Raw genomic sequence first — 16,964 nt, 5'->3', positions numbered from 1 at the left:
TATTTATTTTTCTCTCTATTATATTGGACTTTACGTGGATCATTTTGGATAAAGCTGCAGCTAGGTTTATAATGTTTGAATAATTTTTTAATCCTGTTTAGCTAATTATCGTGCTAGAAATAATGATGATAATGATAATAATAATAAGAATTATGATTATAATAATCATAATTTTTTAAATATCATAATTCATGTGTATATTATTACTATTATATACAGTATACATATAATGTAATATTATAAATGACATTATAATCATTATTATAATTATTATGATTATTATAACAAATAATATTAATATTATTAGTAGTATTATTAGGGTTCCAGCACACAGGTGGTTCATCTCGTAGTTCAAGTTTCATCCATATTTATCCACATTCGGAGCAGGAATTGGTGAAAAACCAATGAAATTTGACCGGAAGTAGCCGAACGTGTGTGCATTGCCCATATGCCAAGGTTCAAAAACTTCCAGTCGGGTGGTGGAGAGAGATGAGTTTGTTGAGTAAGACGCTTTGTGACATTGTAATCCAATTCGTCATCTACTGTATGTGTAGGTTGTGGCTCCGAACGTCCATTCACATCATGCGCGGTGTGTGGTGTAGACTTCAGCGCTTTGTAGTGGTTACAAACTGCCTGTGTGTAGGTGTCTGTATATCGTATATACCTGCTTGACATCGGCGGGGTTTTTCAGTTGATGTTTTATCTTTTTTGCTCTTTTTGTCAATAAAGGCGTTGTGTCCCTCCTAACTCTGCGGGATTCGAGGGAGTTGTAAGTTACAAACTGTAGGAGTCGGAGTCTGGACTCAAACCTATCGGAAAACTAGGACCCGGAAAAGTATAAATAATCACAGAAAGTTGTAACCGCGTCTCTCCTCTATTTCCACAGACAACACGGTTAGTTATAACAATTAGAATTTCTGGTTGACAGCCAAACATAGACAGTTCGTTTTAAAAACATTTCATCTACTTGTGCTGCGTTTTGCAAAACATGTCAGGAACCAGTCTTACAGAGTAGAGAAACGAACACCCAATCATGCAGCAGGAGCGCCAGTGCTTCCTCCGCTCTCTCCCCGGCCGCGGCGCTCTCCAGCCGGCGGTGTGCAGCGCGGATGAGGCCCCCCGGAGCTTGACGCGTTGATTCAAACACCAGCTTGAACTCGAACTCTCCCCCCTCCCAACCCGAGCCCGGCGTGGCCCCCATCCCGCCGAAGGAAAGCGATTGAAGAAAGAGTCCGCAATTTCCGGTGATTTTGACGTCTGGTCGGAGCGCAGATTCGGGAACCTCAGATTTCGGAACTTCGGAATCTCTGAAACCTGTAATACGTACCTGACACTAACTAGACCCCATGTATTGTTGCCTGCAGCAATATATATAATAATATTAATAATAATAATAATTTAAGACACCTAGACACAACTTGTTTCCTAACAACATCCACCAATTGTGTGCATTGGTGCATGGTGTCAAATTTGTTGTATGTGTGCGTGTAAGTGTGTGTGCATGCGTGCGTGTGTGCCTGCATGCTCACAGGTTTAACTTTGCTTCTCCAAAGCAGCCATGTGACCGTGTGATCCAAACCCCACACAGACCGAGTCACGGTCGGTTCCTCTGGATGAGGCCGCGCACTAATTGGCCGAGGTCTAAATTTTGATGTCCACCTGACACAATCTTCTGTGTGTGTGTGTGTGTGTGTGTGTGTGTGTGTGTGTGTGTGTGTGTGTGTGTGTGTGTGTGTGTGTGTGTGTGTGTGTGTGTGTGTGTGTGTGTGTGTGTGTGTGTGTGTGTGTGTGTGTGTGTGTGTGGTGGCCAACCTGGTTTTGACTGCTGAAACACATGTGGCCCTTGTAGCTGGGGAAGAAGTCCTCAAAGCTTTGACATGAAATGACGCGAGTTAAAATGAAAGTACCACATTGGCATTTCAGTAACAGTACACAAGAACTTTCTCTTGAATGTACTTTAAGTATTAAAAGTACAAGTTCTGTCATATCCATTGTCCTAATATATCTCTAGTCAATATACAGTATTCACTGCTGCTGTAGCTTTTTTCTGCAGATAGTGCAAAAAAACAAGTCAACATTAGACACACACACACACACACACACACACACACACATATATATATATATATATATAAATGTAATAAACACAGCCGCCTTAAAATGTAGTTCAGTAAAAAATGTTGATATTTGCTTTGAAACGATAAAAGAAAAGAGAATAATAAGCCTAAATAAATTGTGAATTCAAGAAATTAAACATTGCATAAAAATATAGATTTTCTAATATATTTACATATGTTAAAATGTTGTTATGTTAATATGTTGTAATATGTTGTAATATATATTTTTTTATAGTTATATATATTTTTTTCTGTGAATACATTTTGACCAAAACTCAAGTCCTTCTTTAACTCTTTATGGACTGCACGACGTTCTGCACGGAAGCCCAGGGCCTCAGGTTGACCACCGCGCCTGGTGTGAGGTTTCGAGTCCCGGGTCATCAGACGCTGCAGCATTTGCAACCACTGACCCGGGATTAAGCTCCGCCGACAGCAGCAGTTTGATTTGATCGGCCAGCGCTGTGTTGTTAAATCACTCATTAAATCCAATTAGTGGGTGGTGTGTGTGTGTGTGTGGGGGGGGGGGGGCAGTGAGAGGGGTCCCTCACCCGCCTCCCCTCGACTCCCCTGGTAAGGAGGTGGCGGCCGTTTCTGTGACGCTGAACTCACCAGGACCATTGCTGATCCTACGTGCAGATTCTTCTCTTTCCAGTCCATATTCTCTCCTTTTCTTTCTCTCCTTTCATCCTATCGTCTTCATCCTCCGCTCTGCTGCCGAGGCTGCTCGGTAGTTGAATAAACCACATGACACCAGTGATGATGCAACACGAACTATTCCCACAAAGCAACTTGGAGAAGCCTTGTCGCGCCTATTCTTGTCCTGGCGGTGGAGTTATTCCAGTTTTTCACCCCGAATTTGGAGCGGTGCCAAAGCAAACTGCACGTTGCAGCACAGCAAAGCAAAGCAACCCCCCAGGACGTGACTCGCCTTTAACCCCCTTCTAATTATTAACAACATTACGTAGACAAATGCCAGACAAACAGCCACCTCGATGTTGTGATTTCGCTGAAAATCTGCACAAAGCTTTCTCGTGTCCCCAGATTTAATGTTAGTATATATTATATTACATATCATACCAACCAGGGACATATTACTAGACCTTTATTCATAGATGGATAGATAGATAGATATTATGAAATAGTACTTCACCGAACATTTAAACATAACATATAAGATAGTGAGATAGATAACATATTACTTTATAAAATATGTACTGCATACTTATGTATGTATACTGTATATGCATCAATGTAAAATATTCCCGCCTTTTGTTGATACAGAGGTTTGCCGTTTTATTGTTTATTGTATCCTGACAATTTTTTCAAATCTTTTTGATTCTATTATATAATCAAAGAGTATATTATTAGTAAATAAGTATAATATAATCTCTTTATTATATTTCAATCATATCATTTATTTTATTGCTTATTTATTCCCATTTTTGCTGTTATTACATTGCAACTTCCCTCCAGCGATGAATAAAGTACCTCATCTAATCTCAATGCCTCACTGAGATGTCGACTCATTTAGAGAACTGCTCTTCAATCATCATTTATTCCCCAAACGACAATAAACCACTTCATATTTTTTATACCCAAAAATCTTCCCCAGTGTCTATTGTTATTATTAGTTTTTTGTTTTTTATTGATCTTTTGCCATTTACTGAGAACTCAGATGTGAATAATATTTCTATGTAATAATAATAATAAAAATAATAATAATAATAATCATCATTATAATAATAATTATAATAATAATTATAATTATAATTATAATTATAATTATCATAGTCAATCATGACCATGATGATGATCATGTACTATTTCTGAACCGCTTGGTTATTGGAAAGTTAAATAATCAGAACAGGGATTAAATTAGCACAATGTGCCTGATTTGACAAGAGTTTGTTACTGATCTGGTTTTATACACACACAGCTGCACAAACATTATATATATATATATATATATATATATATATATATATATATATATATATATTTATACTGTATTTATTTTATATTATATTAGTGGAAGGCCTGTGATGCCATGCGAGCACAGATTATTTTTAATATAGTGGCAGATTCAAGGGAAAATACGTATTACAAGCAGTCATCATTTATTCAGTAGATTATGACATATGTTTAATGTGAAATTAGTTATGGCTCATTTTGACTTTCATTTTGTCATTTTCTGAAAATGTCCTAATTCGTCATTATTATTGTTATTTCAGAATTTTTATAAATATATATGTAGTGTGAGTATGTAAGTTAACAGTTTCTATCATCTACTGCAAACTAATTGGAGTAATTATACTCATGATTTTTCAATATACGTAACACAATTAACACACGCCATACAATGTGAAAAATATGTATTGTGGGATGGGTTCCTATAGATAAATTCTAGATTAAAAATCAATAAATTACACGAAATGAGAGGAGATCATAACACTTCACATAACTGTTGATTTTCCATCCTTATCATGATGCCATTTCCATCCTTATCATGATGCCAATATTTATTACTCTAACCTCCAACGATTCAAATAGTTGCAAATAGTTGACTGTATAACACTCAAATCAGCAGTGCAATTAAACACTAGCATGAATGATTAACCAACAGAGTCATCCCTTGGTCAATCATTAATTCTAATGTAATACTAGTGACATCTACTTGAAATTATTCAAAATAAATATTTCTTAATCTATGATATATAGAAATAGATATAGATAATTTTCTCTGGGGTTTGTACCCGTTGGTTGTCCGAATGCATTGTGATATCAAGGCTTATAGGGAACCAATCTAAACGCTGATGGTGTCATTATTCTATAGCCATTACACTGTGCAATCAACATTAACTTCATAATGATAAGGAAGAGCAAAAATGTTGTCTATTGCTCCTTTACAACAAATATTATTACAATATATTGCACAGTTCATAAAGTTCATAAGGATAACTATAGAATGTTCCCAGATATTAGAACCTTTTTATAAATTGTAATCAGGTTAATATTCAATAAGTTTGATTGATGCATCGCAGAGACAGGAAATAATGTAAATACAAAGATGGATTCCAATGATACAATACCAGTTTTCCACTTTCCTTCATTTTCTATTTTAATTTTCTGCACAATTTAAATCTACTGAGAGCTCTACTTTCAAGTTTGAAACAACGCCATGTGCAGATCAAAGTAGTTAGCTGTACCATAAATAAAATATTTCTATAATAAACTGCATTGGGTCCAAAGCGGAGCCCTGGGGAACACCGCTGTGTCTCTCGGAGTCTTACTCTGTTGAAATGTTGATAGGCGTATGATATCTGTGAAAGCCTTGGGCACTACGGGAAGAAGCTTTTCCCTGCGAGGTTGCAATGCGGCGCTCTAAAGTACTTTCCTAAATATTTGATGGTGAACTGTGTCAGATAGGATATAAAATAGAGTGGAACCAGACTTAAACATTCAGCGAGGCCTCGTGAGCTCAGACTGAAAATTCATTTCAAGTTTTATTTGGGTTCACAACCCATAAGCAACAGAGGTTAACTTGTTTGACAAAAAGAAATTCTTATTATTCTAAAATATTGAATATCTAAAATAACTTTAGGTCATACATTTATGAAATATTTCTGTAAAACAATCCGAGTTGTTACAGAAAGGAAGGACCGTAGACACCACAAGGACGCTGTAACTACTTAAAATATGTTTACCACAACATTAAGGCCACACTTGAAACCACAGGCTGCAGAGAGAGAGAGAGAGAGAGAGAGAGAGAGAGAGAGAGAAATTAAGCTTAAACACACTGGACACACTGAACCAAACACACTGAACTCTGACATATATAAATGGAATATGTTGGATGGGTTACTATAAATAAATGCTAAATTAAAAACCAAAACAGTGCAAAATGAGATAAAAAAAAAATGCACTATATTTGTAATTTTCTGCTTTTGTCTTTTTAAATATATTTGCTTCAATTTGCTTAAATGTAAAATTGCATCATATTATACTGATATTTAAGACAAGAAATTGTCTCATCCTATTAACCATTCAATGTGATGAACAAAAACTATAAACTAACATATATATGGTAGTGTAAATATACATTTGTTTGCATACAATTTTGCCATAATTTGATCATTATGATTTACATTTTGATGAATTTCAAGATGATTTTCACAATTGAATCTCAGTTTGGGGGAGGTTTAAATAATATAATAATAATATTTTTTACCTTCATTTCATAATTACAATTTATAATACAATAAATTGAGACATGGTTTTCAAAAGTAAATCCTGGATTGGGAGATATTTAAATAATAAACAATAGTCTTTTATTAATTCAGAATGTGTATCTAGTCAGTATGTTGCCTAGTTGTAGTATATATGAGATCTAGATGCTATATAAAAAAAATGTATTTCCATAACAGACATAACAATTAACAAAATTCACAAAATGTGGATAAAGGAAATGTGTTTATTTTAGAACGTCTACAACTTGTCTTGATAGATGTATCACCAAAGCACAAACATAATTCATCAACATAATTTGAATATAATTTGAATACACAGCCCGGCTCATCTCCTAGTTATTTTGTCTTGCTCACTTAACTGTTTGTTATTTGATATCTCTAAATTCTAACACACAGCTTACCTCGTACCCTTTATCAAATATGGTATACAGTGATGTAAGAAGGTACACTTGTTTATGATCGGTTTTGCAGTATAGTGGTATTATATTTCCAAATATCAGTTCGGAATAAACAAAAAGATTATAATATAGTAAAAATAATGAAAATAAAAAAGACAGGGCAGCCAGCATCACAATTTTACTGATATGGCTGCTCACTGATTTCTTCTCGCTCAAGTGAAGACGAGAAGCAGCGTTACTTAAGTTGTTTGTTATCTCACTTATGAAACCTGCAGCAGAGACACTGTGGCCATGCATCTTGCACCGTGTAGACCACATTCTATCGCAGGTGAGAAGAAGAAAGGATCAGCATCACCGCTGCCTTCACAAAGCATTAGGTCGAGCTGGAACAGTTGACGGCCACAGCCGGCTACGCTTGCAGCTTGAACTTTTCACCTCGCTTTTTCTTTTTTTTTTTTTTTTTTTTTTCTCCCCTGACGGTTAGGGCTGCTAGGGCGAGGGATGATCTCCGGCAGAGAGCCAGGTCAGGGTGGGAGTGGGGTGACTTGTATTTGAGCAAAGAGCTTGCGATGGGTGACATGGCGCTCCAGCTCCAGGAGAACCCGCGGGCCACGGAAGATCTCCTCCGCCTCTGACTTCTCGGAAAACCACGGAATTGACGAAGGCCTCGGCAACCTCCCTCCCTCTCCTCTGTTGTTGGTTGCCAAACAAATCCTCCCCCCCCTTCGTAATTTAGCCCTGAATAGCGACAGAAGACGCAGACGACAGCCGGCAGACGCGACATTTGACAAATACCACAAACCCTGAGGCGGTTTGCCTCAATTTAGGTCCAGGCAAACAAGTGCACCCTCACATATTTGGCGTATATCTTCAGTTGTTATTTGTAACAATGGCTACGGGAGACGATTGCTTGAACGCGATGTTTGACGTGATTCATCCCAGAATGCAAAGGTTTAGCCTATGCCACTGTAAATCTTTCAGGACTGGTAGTTCATGTGACTTTGGCCGCCAAGGGAGTCGTGCAGAGTTACTTAGGGCGAGGCAAACAAGTAGAATCGAACATATTTGGTGTAGATCTTCCACTGTAATCCGCAAACCTGGCCTCCAGGGACAATTACTTGAAAGCTAGTTTGTCCGATTCTTTCCCGGAATGAAAAGGTTTAGCCTTTACCTCTGCAGATCTTTCTTGACGTTCTCTCAGGACTTGTAGATGATGCGACATTGGCCGAAAGGGGAGCCTGGCCGAGGGACTATTTGGGGTGAGGCAAACAAGTGGACCCGAACATACTTTGCCTCGATCTTCAGTTGTTATCCGTAAACTTGGCGAGGGGGGATAATTACTTGAAAGCCTTGGTCCGCATACTTCCCGGAATACATTGGTTTAGCCTCTACGGCTGCAGATCGTTCCTGACAGTCTTCTAGGACTCGTATATATGACTTGTATATGATGCGACTTTGGCCGACGAGCCGGGATGAAGCAAGGGTTCGGCAGGGAGTCAGCAGAGGTACAGACTACCCCCCCGACCCCCATAGCTCAGACCTATTTAAAACCAATCCTATCTTGTGGATCCATGTGGGCTAAACAAAGGATTGAGCCTCATTAAAGCCAGATCAGTGTCCCCAAAAGCAGACCAGACCAGTTGTTATGTGAACATGCTATCGGGGGAGGCCGCCGAGAGGCTACGGCCTATTTAGATTCCTCCGCGTCGCTTTTGTGTCTTCTCGGTTCATCGTTTTGCCCTGGATCGCACTGAGCATGCTCAGCGGAGGTCTTCTCCTGATCCAAACCCCCCCCCCCCCGATGACATCCAACCATGTCACTGGCGGGCATGTGTGTGTATGTGTGTGTGTGTGTGTGTGTGTGTGTGTGTGTGTGTGTGTGTGTATGGCCATTTCCCTGTACGGCGGAGCTGAAGTAATGTGGAAAAGCTGCATCAGCAACAAGGCAGGAGTGGGAGAGACGCAAAAGCTGGTTTTCTGCAGATACAGAAATAAAATCTAAACAAATAAAGGAAGGGTTTTGGGTCAGCCGTGTTAAGACAATGTTATTATTATACAATATTATATTATATTTATACTATTATCTTTCAGGTATTATCTATTATGTCACTCTCTCAGTTCTGTATGTTTTTATCTCTCAGTTATATGCATATTATATAGGGTATATATATATATATATATATATATATATATATATATATATATATATATATATATATATACATATATATACACAGTATATATATATAAAATACACAAACACAACTGATTAAAGAACAATCTCATTTGCTTACTGTACCGTATAGATTTCTTTATTAAAGGAGATTAACGTTTACATTTTTGTGAATAATTATGTTATGTGAGCATTCATTGTCAGAGATCTGTAACTTAGTGCAACATTTTGATTCATGGCATTGGGGCATTATTTATGTTTATATATTAAAGCACCCAGACGGATATAATCTAGTCAATGTAGCATGAATGATAAATTCCTTCAATTCCTTTTATTTTATATTTATGGTGCAAGACTAATCACACTGTTGTTACAGATCACAGCGTTAATAATTTCACTGAAGCTTTTGATTAATTTCATAAATATATAACTGTCATGCAAACATTTTTCATTAAAACAAATAATTAAATGTATTAAATGTAAGGCTCTTGAAAAAGGGCTTTATATATATATATATATATATATATATATATATATATATATATACTGGATATACTAAGCACAAACACAGGTTTAAACAAATTTGTTTACTTCGCTATATATATACAGTATGAATACCAAGACTACTTGGTCCGAGAATGGTGTGTATTCCATTCCTCACTCCTATTTTATTAGGAAAAAAAGAATCTGACTTTACCTTTAACATTCAGTTGGCTTGAGACAGTGAAACAATGTGGAGGCCTCTGCTTTGTCTTTAACCTTTTCAACCCTCAGCGTAAACCCTCAGCAGTAAAATGACAACAGGTGGCCATGTGCTGTTCAACTCGGACTGATGAATATGAAAGACATGCAAATAACCCATGCTGCTTTAACAGAGGAGCATCATTGTGGCAGTTGTTTCCCTAGCCTGACCCTCGTTATCGACCTTGGCCAACACCGATGCGGCTCTGCAACGGTGGCCATTTGCATTTCCTGCCAGCCGTCCAGATGTATGAGAATGCAGCTGAATTGCGAGGCTGCGCTGGGTGCGCATACTAAAGGGCCGCGGCTCCGTCCAGTCCAGTGCTCTTTGCTTCATAAATCACACCCATCGCCCGAAGGCTGCTCTGCACCACCCTGAATATGTTTACCACAACATTTAGGCCACACTTGAAACCACAGGCTGCAGAGAGCGAGCGAGAGAGAGAGAGAGAGAGCGAGAGAGAGAGAGAGAGATATTAGGCTTAGCTGTGAACTTAGACACACTGAACTCTGAGCGACACGGGGTTCACGAAGAGGTTATTTATTCAAATTTGCTGATTGATCTGCCACTGCAGGGGCTGGCTGGCAGTTACAGCTGCAGCCCACCAGGGGGCAGTGCAACACCGGGGTTTGGGGTTCCTCCATCACTCCTGAGGACAGACTGTAATGAAGGAGGGAGTAGATGTGACCTTGTGATGAACTGCAAATCTGCTGGGAGCTCGGTGAGGCATCACTCGCTGGTTAAATGCCAAACCTACACCTGCAGTGGGTAACAATAACATTATTTTCGGTGTGTGTATGTGTGTGCTTGTGTGCGCGTGTGTGTGTATGCTGTATATATCTTTCCATGTCTGTGTATGAGTATGAGACTGAGCGTTTTTGAATCCTTCTTTGTTCATGTGTCAGCACTTGTCTTTGTTTGTTTATGGCTGATTTGCACAAATATGTGTGTGTGTGTGTGGGGGGGGGGGGGTGTGTGGGTGTGGTTGTGTGTTCCTAATCACACGAACATGTGGCCACCAGTGTATTACAGCTCCGTGCATCTCCGGCTCTCCGGGCGGCATCACCTCGGCCGAGCAGAACTCAGGACGGTGGTCCGGTGGTCCGGTGGTCCGCTCACGAACCGAACCCGGCGGACATTTTTCTTACAGATTCAATTAGAGGCCCGTGAAGCTTTTGTTGCCAGATCACTTCTCCAAACAATCCCCCGGTCTGTTTTCTCCCGCTCCGTTTTCCTGGACTTTCTTTTCATCTCCCCACTCCCCCTCCTCCATCTCTGTATTTCGCTTCCTTAACACAAGCCAGGTCCGGCAGGCACATGATTAGGCCTCTGCTAATTGGTATCAGATTTGGATGTTTGGATCCGCGTCCCCTCGGCCGGAGCCAAAGCATTGCTCACATCTGCACATAGCCGAGTGGGAAGCTGGGCCGCTGGGTCCACTGAAGCTTCTGGCCCACGGTCAATAGCTTAGGCCTGCCTGCCATCACGGACGTAGCTGCTGGAGACAGATGAACCTTATTTTACACGCACACACGCACACACGCCCACTCACACACATGCACGCATGCAACAACTTTCATGCCAAAAAAACACAGATCAGAGAGCCTCTGTATTGACACCTTTCATGGTATGTTAGCATCCTGACGCTTTGAGGGGACCGGGGAAGCTGAGATGTTTGTTGGCGGCGTGATGGACAGGGCCAGCTGGCAGAGGGAGGGAGGGAGGGAGGGAGGGAGGGGGTGAGGGAGGGATGACGTTTGTTTGGGAACAGGGACTTGAAACTCATATTCATAGACACATGTGAGACAAAACAAGCCAGACAAAAAAGAGCTCACTTGCAGTTGTCACAGCTAATACAGCTCGTCAGGGTGTGGCGTTTTTCTCGTGGAGTGTGTGAAGCAAAGGGCGATTTTAGGGAATTTTTGGCCTGCAGACATGGCCACAAACGGACTGTTCTGAATTGATCGCAGTGACATAAGTTGTGGGACAGGGAAATGACTGATGCATTGTGAAGGTGATAATGGGAGCAGGGGGCAGTGGATACATAAAAAAAAAAAAAAAAAAAAAAAACGGGCTTGGAATGGGCACATCTCAGCTACGTACACCGCTGCTGTAACTTCCTTTTTTTTATAGCCGCATTGTGAGTGAAACTCCACGATTCAGGGGGCTCTGCGGCTCCTCGACGGTGGAGAGAATTACTCATTTACTCCTCCCATGCTGAAATTGAAACACTTTCCAAGTCTGAAAGGGAGAAGTGAACTGCCAACATTCAGGTAACAAGCCTGACTCTCTTAATGCTGCCACGGTGCCCCCCCTCCCCCAGCCTTTCCCCCTTTCACACACACGCACACTCCCGTGCTGTCATTTTTACGGCTGCTCCGGTGTCTGTCAGCCCTCCTCCCTGCTGCCTCTGACAGCGTGCGATGGCTGCCACAGGGGAGCGAGCGCTGGGGAGGGTTATGGCAGCAGGGTGGTTACGTGCAGCTGCGTTTTGGGGGAGAGGTGTGTGTGTGTGTGTGTGTGTGTGTGTGTGTGTGTGTGTGTGTGTGTGTACTAAAAGTAAAGATAGTTTATAGCTCTTGTAGAAAATTAGGCAGGTTTTTTTTTTGGTCAATGGATGAACTGGGAGAACTGGGACGAGAAACACTGCGCATAAAGAGATAATCTAATTTTTTCTTTCCATTTCTCATTCTCTGCTTCAACGCGCCAATGGCCAATGGAGCAGTAATACCACCAGAGATCCCTGATAAAGGTATATGGTTTCTGACCACAGCAGCCCACGCAATAAACAGGCTGCGGCTTTTTTTTATATAATTTCTTTATTCAGGGGGTAAACTTTTCAATCTGACACACCATCAGATAACAACCAATACGGATCGGACGTTTTGATTGGAGAGGAAACTTTCCCGGGCGCCTTTTGGCACGGGGCGGGCGGAGGCAGGGGCGAAGTGGGGTTGACATGACGGCCTCTCAAAACACATCAACATTTCCGTTTGCTTTTGTCGATAAGCAATCTCGCTTTACTCTTTAATTAAGAGGGGGCGCCGTGAGGGCCAAGGTTGTTATTGTGCTTTCAAAAAGCTTTTTGTGGAAATACAATCCGTTCTCTGAGGGCGGAGTTCCCCCGTCTACTTTTTCTTCCCTGTCTCTCTCTTGCCCCACAGCGGTCTTCTTTCACCTCGAGTCCCTGCCAAACACAACAGCCAGACACAGATCCCCTTCTCCTCCTCCCTCTATCTCTCCAGTTTGCACGTCCGAGGAAATCGACATGGAAGTGGAAGTGATAGGAAATGGACCTTGTAGGGGCCACTTAGCCCCGGAGTCCGAGGGCAGGTGGGGGGGTGTGGAGGGTGAGAGAAGAGCCGGGGTCAATGTCAGACCCTCGCGCCTCCTACCGTTCCTCTTAATCCCACCCTGGAAACCAAAGACAGGAAGAAAGGGTATCGTCCGCCATCCAGAGAAGTTACAATAACAGCGATGGCGGCGACAGCCATCTCACACTTGCGCTCTCCGTAATCTAGATTAAGGGGGGAGGTCCCGGCGGCATGTGATCGGGCTGCTGGGTGTTTATATGTGTGTGTTTTTGATAGTACGAGCATGTGGACCTATCTGAACATGTGTGTGTGTGTGTTCATATGAGTTGGTTTTGTTTGGGCAGCCCGTCGGATCATCTCAGGGGGAACAGATGTTGCCTTATCACCGTCCGGGATCAACCGCGCCGCATGCATTCCTAGACGTCACGGTAATGCCTTTTTTTGTTGTTGTTGGGCTGACTCTAACTTCACATTCGATTTCAAGCGCAAATTACCGACACTTTATTATTCTATGCATTAGCTACCGGTGACAGACCCGGCCCAATGGGAGGGGAAAGGAATTGGTTGTCGGTCCGTGATGATTCGACAAGCTAGTCAACTAAAACCACCTCTTAATTAGCCATTGCACTCAGCTAGTGTACGTTCTCCTCCGTTGGCCACCTTGACCCTCCCCCGGCACCGTACCCCTTCACCTGGCCAAACCCGGGGGCTGTCCCCTTTTCACACTATCGCCCTTTTTAATAACACTCTATGATTCTTGAACAGGTTATTAAACGCTGTCTGTCAGGCTGGATTCCAGGCATAGTTGGGTCGGAGCCTAAACGCTGATATGACGGGCATTGAGACCTGTTGGATGATGGATCTGTTGGACCCCATTAAATATTAGGTATTGTGAATAGAGGGAGAAAGGTAGACGCTGGGAGGCTGCCAAGTGCAGTGTGGCAGGGGTGAGGAGTTCACACTGAGGTAAGACGGGGGGACAGCGGTGGGCCAGCTGGGGGGGGCAGATCCCACCCGACTGGACACTGAAATTGTGTGTGTGTGTGTGTGTGTGTGTACGTTTTTATCCAAAACAGTACTTCTGCACTGTGGGTGTCTCTGCCCACAGGTAGCGATTTAGGGAGGGAGACAGGGTCTTTCTTGCCGTGGGTTGCCGACGTAGCGAGAGTTTTTATTGTGAAAACTGAACAAGAAGGCTCACTGGCAAAAAGGATAAATAATAAAGGGTAGTGCGTTTGGCGCAGGAGGAATGGCACTCCGTCTCCTGGTCGGCTGACGAGCCCGTGCGCCGATTCCCTCTGCGAGACAGACAAACAAATCGGCTGATTTGGCCGATTCGAGGCAGCTGTGCGGTCGCGGAGGAGGAAGCCATGCTGCCCCCTGCAGCCGCAGCTTAACCGCGCCCCTTTATCCGGCACATGCATGTCGATTGTACACATACTGTACATAGACTAATACAAATAGAGTAAAAGCCCCAAAGTGGCGTTGTTTTGGTATCGACGCAGCTCCTGATGTGACTTAAATAGGCATCGCTGTTGAGCATCTCTGAAAGGCCATTGGCTACAGCCAGGACCAGTGCCGTGATGGAAAAAAAAGTGATTCCAAAGGTATTTGTCTGGCCTGATTGTGCACACATACACAGATGTACATGTGCACACACAGTATAGAGTACAGTATATAAACAGACACAGCAACACACACACATACTGTCCATACACCCAGTGTGCTCACATACTGTAGCAAACTACATGACAACCAAAACACACACAAGTACACATAGTGAAAGTGTCTGCACGCACGTACGCATGCACGCACACACACACCCGTGCGCGCACACAGCCGTGACCACTTGTGTGTGTAGACGCGACAAATGCATAAACACACTCACACCCGCTGCTGCCCGCAAAAAGGAAGGATCACCTGCCTGGAGACAGGGTGGATTATGGGGAATTAGAGGGCCACTGTGTGACTTGGCAGCAGTTCATCTCCAGCAGGACTTTGGGGTCCTGTAGCTGTTGACATGGCAGTCTGATCTTCCGCCAAAGCTCACACACACACACACACACACACACACACCCACACACACAGACACACACACACACACACACACTTACGATGGAAAAATGCATGGAAAAACACAAATGCTCAAAAACAGCCATAGCAACACATGCACGAGTCAGAGAGGGAAAACTTTGTAACCCATAGGCCTCCGCGGACACTGCTTGAGGCACGCTTATGTATGTGTTTGGAGGTAAACACACCACATTCACACACGCACACGCACACACACATCCACACACACACACACACACACACACACACACACACACACACACACACACACACACACACACACAAACACACACTATCAACCAACGTCAAAGTGATAAAGAAACAGCATACTTTGTATGCTTTGAAATGGATCCCACACACGCTCACATAAGCCCACAGATGCACCCGCAGTTTGTGTGTGCGCGCGTGTGTGAATGTGTGTATCACACGGTAGCAACTGTAACAATGACAAGGCTTAGCCGTATTAAAGAAGCCGCAGCATGCTGGCGTATAAAGCTACCGTTCGTTGTATCACTATGCTGAGAATCGTTTAGCCTCCACTAACTGGCAGCTGCTATAGCAGTGGGTTTTACATGCAATATGAATTATAATGTAGTATTCTGAATGTACCACCCCATTTATTTCTGTGTACTGATACATAAAGGCAATGAGCCTTTATGGATCAGTGCCAACCATCCATCCAACCAACCAATCAACCAACCAGCCATCCATCCATCCATCCATCCAACCATCAATCCATCCATCCATCCATCCATCCATACAACCAATCAACCAACCAGCCATCCATCCACCCATCCATCCATACAACCAATCAACCAACCAGCCATCCATCCATCCATCCATCCATCCAACCATCAATCCATCCATCCATCCATCCATACAACCAATCAACCATCCATCCATCCATCCATCCATCCATCCATCCATCCATCCAACCAATCAACCAACCAGCCATCCATCCATCCATCCATCCATCCAACCAATCAACCAACCAACAAACCAACCAACCAACCAACCAACCAACCAATCAACCAACCAATCAACCAACCAATCAACCATCCATCCGACCAATAAACCAAGTTTTAATATTTTGACACCTCTCCATAACTTTAAGTTCTCTAACTTTCTGGATGGCTGTTCCCATTAATGGATGAACTGTAAAAAGAAAAATGCAACAGATGGACTCCAAGGAACTAAATAAACAAGTTTGTTTTGCTCTCGCTCTTTTCTTGGTGGTAAGCTGGCATGCTATTTAGTTATTAAACCTTAATGACAGGGCGTCTTTTTGATGTGGTTGACATCATGTTTCGGCTGCAAACATAAAATCCACGGTTCAGCTTCAGTTTCCATCAGACTCTTCTATTTTGTTGGAAAAGTCAAGGAAAGGGGGAAAAACAAGAACACAAACATCATAGATATAGCAGAAGCTATGCTGTCAACAACTATGAAGGCATTTTAGATATAACAACAATACGATGATTTTTAATAGCCATGCTCCGGGGATTTCCTTACAAAACCCAGATGGGAGTATTTTTCTTAAATACATATTGAAATAACTATTTTTAAGGTGAAGGAAGGGGTACAATTGTATTTCTTCCAGGCACACACACGCCAAATAATAATAACAATAATAACAATTATAATACATACTAAATACGAATGAAATGTGTGTATTAAATAATGGGACAATGAACAAGCTTGTGGAATAAACAGGTCCAAATTACAAAGACAGCTGCTAATCACAAACACACACAGACTGACACTGACACATCACTTTACACAATACACTTCACGCACATACACAGAATTGTAAAATGACACTGAAGGCCGTACACTTGTACAGTACGTCTCTGCTCCTGCCAGCTGTCAGTCACTGCCTTTGAGTGTAAGGCCTGAGGGA

This window comes from Zeus faber (genome assembly GCF_960531495.2).
Source record: "Zeus faber genome assembly, chromosome: 1".
Classification (NCBI taxonomy): domain Eukaryota; kingdom Metazoa; phylum Chordata; class Actinopteri; order Zeiformes; family Zeidae; genus Zeus; species Zeus faber.
The sequence above is the reverse complement of the archived record's forward strand: the minus strand, read 5'-3'. Positions refer to the sequence as shown.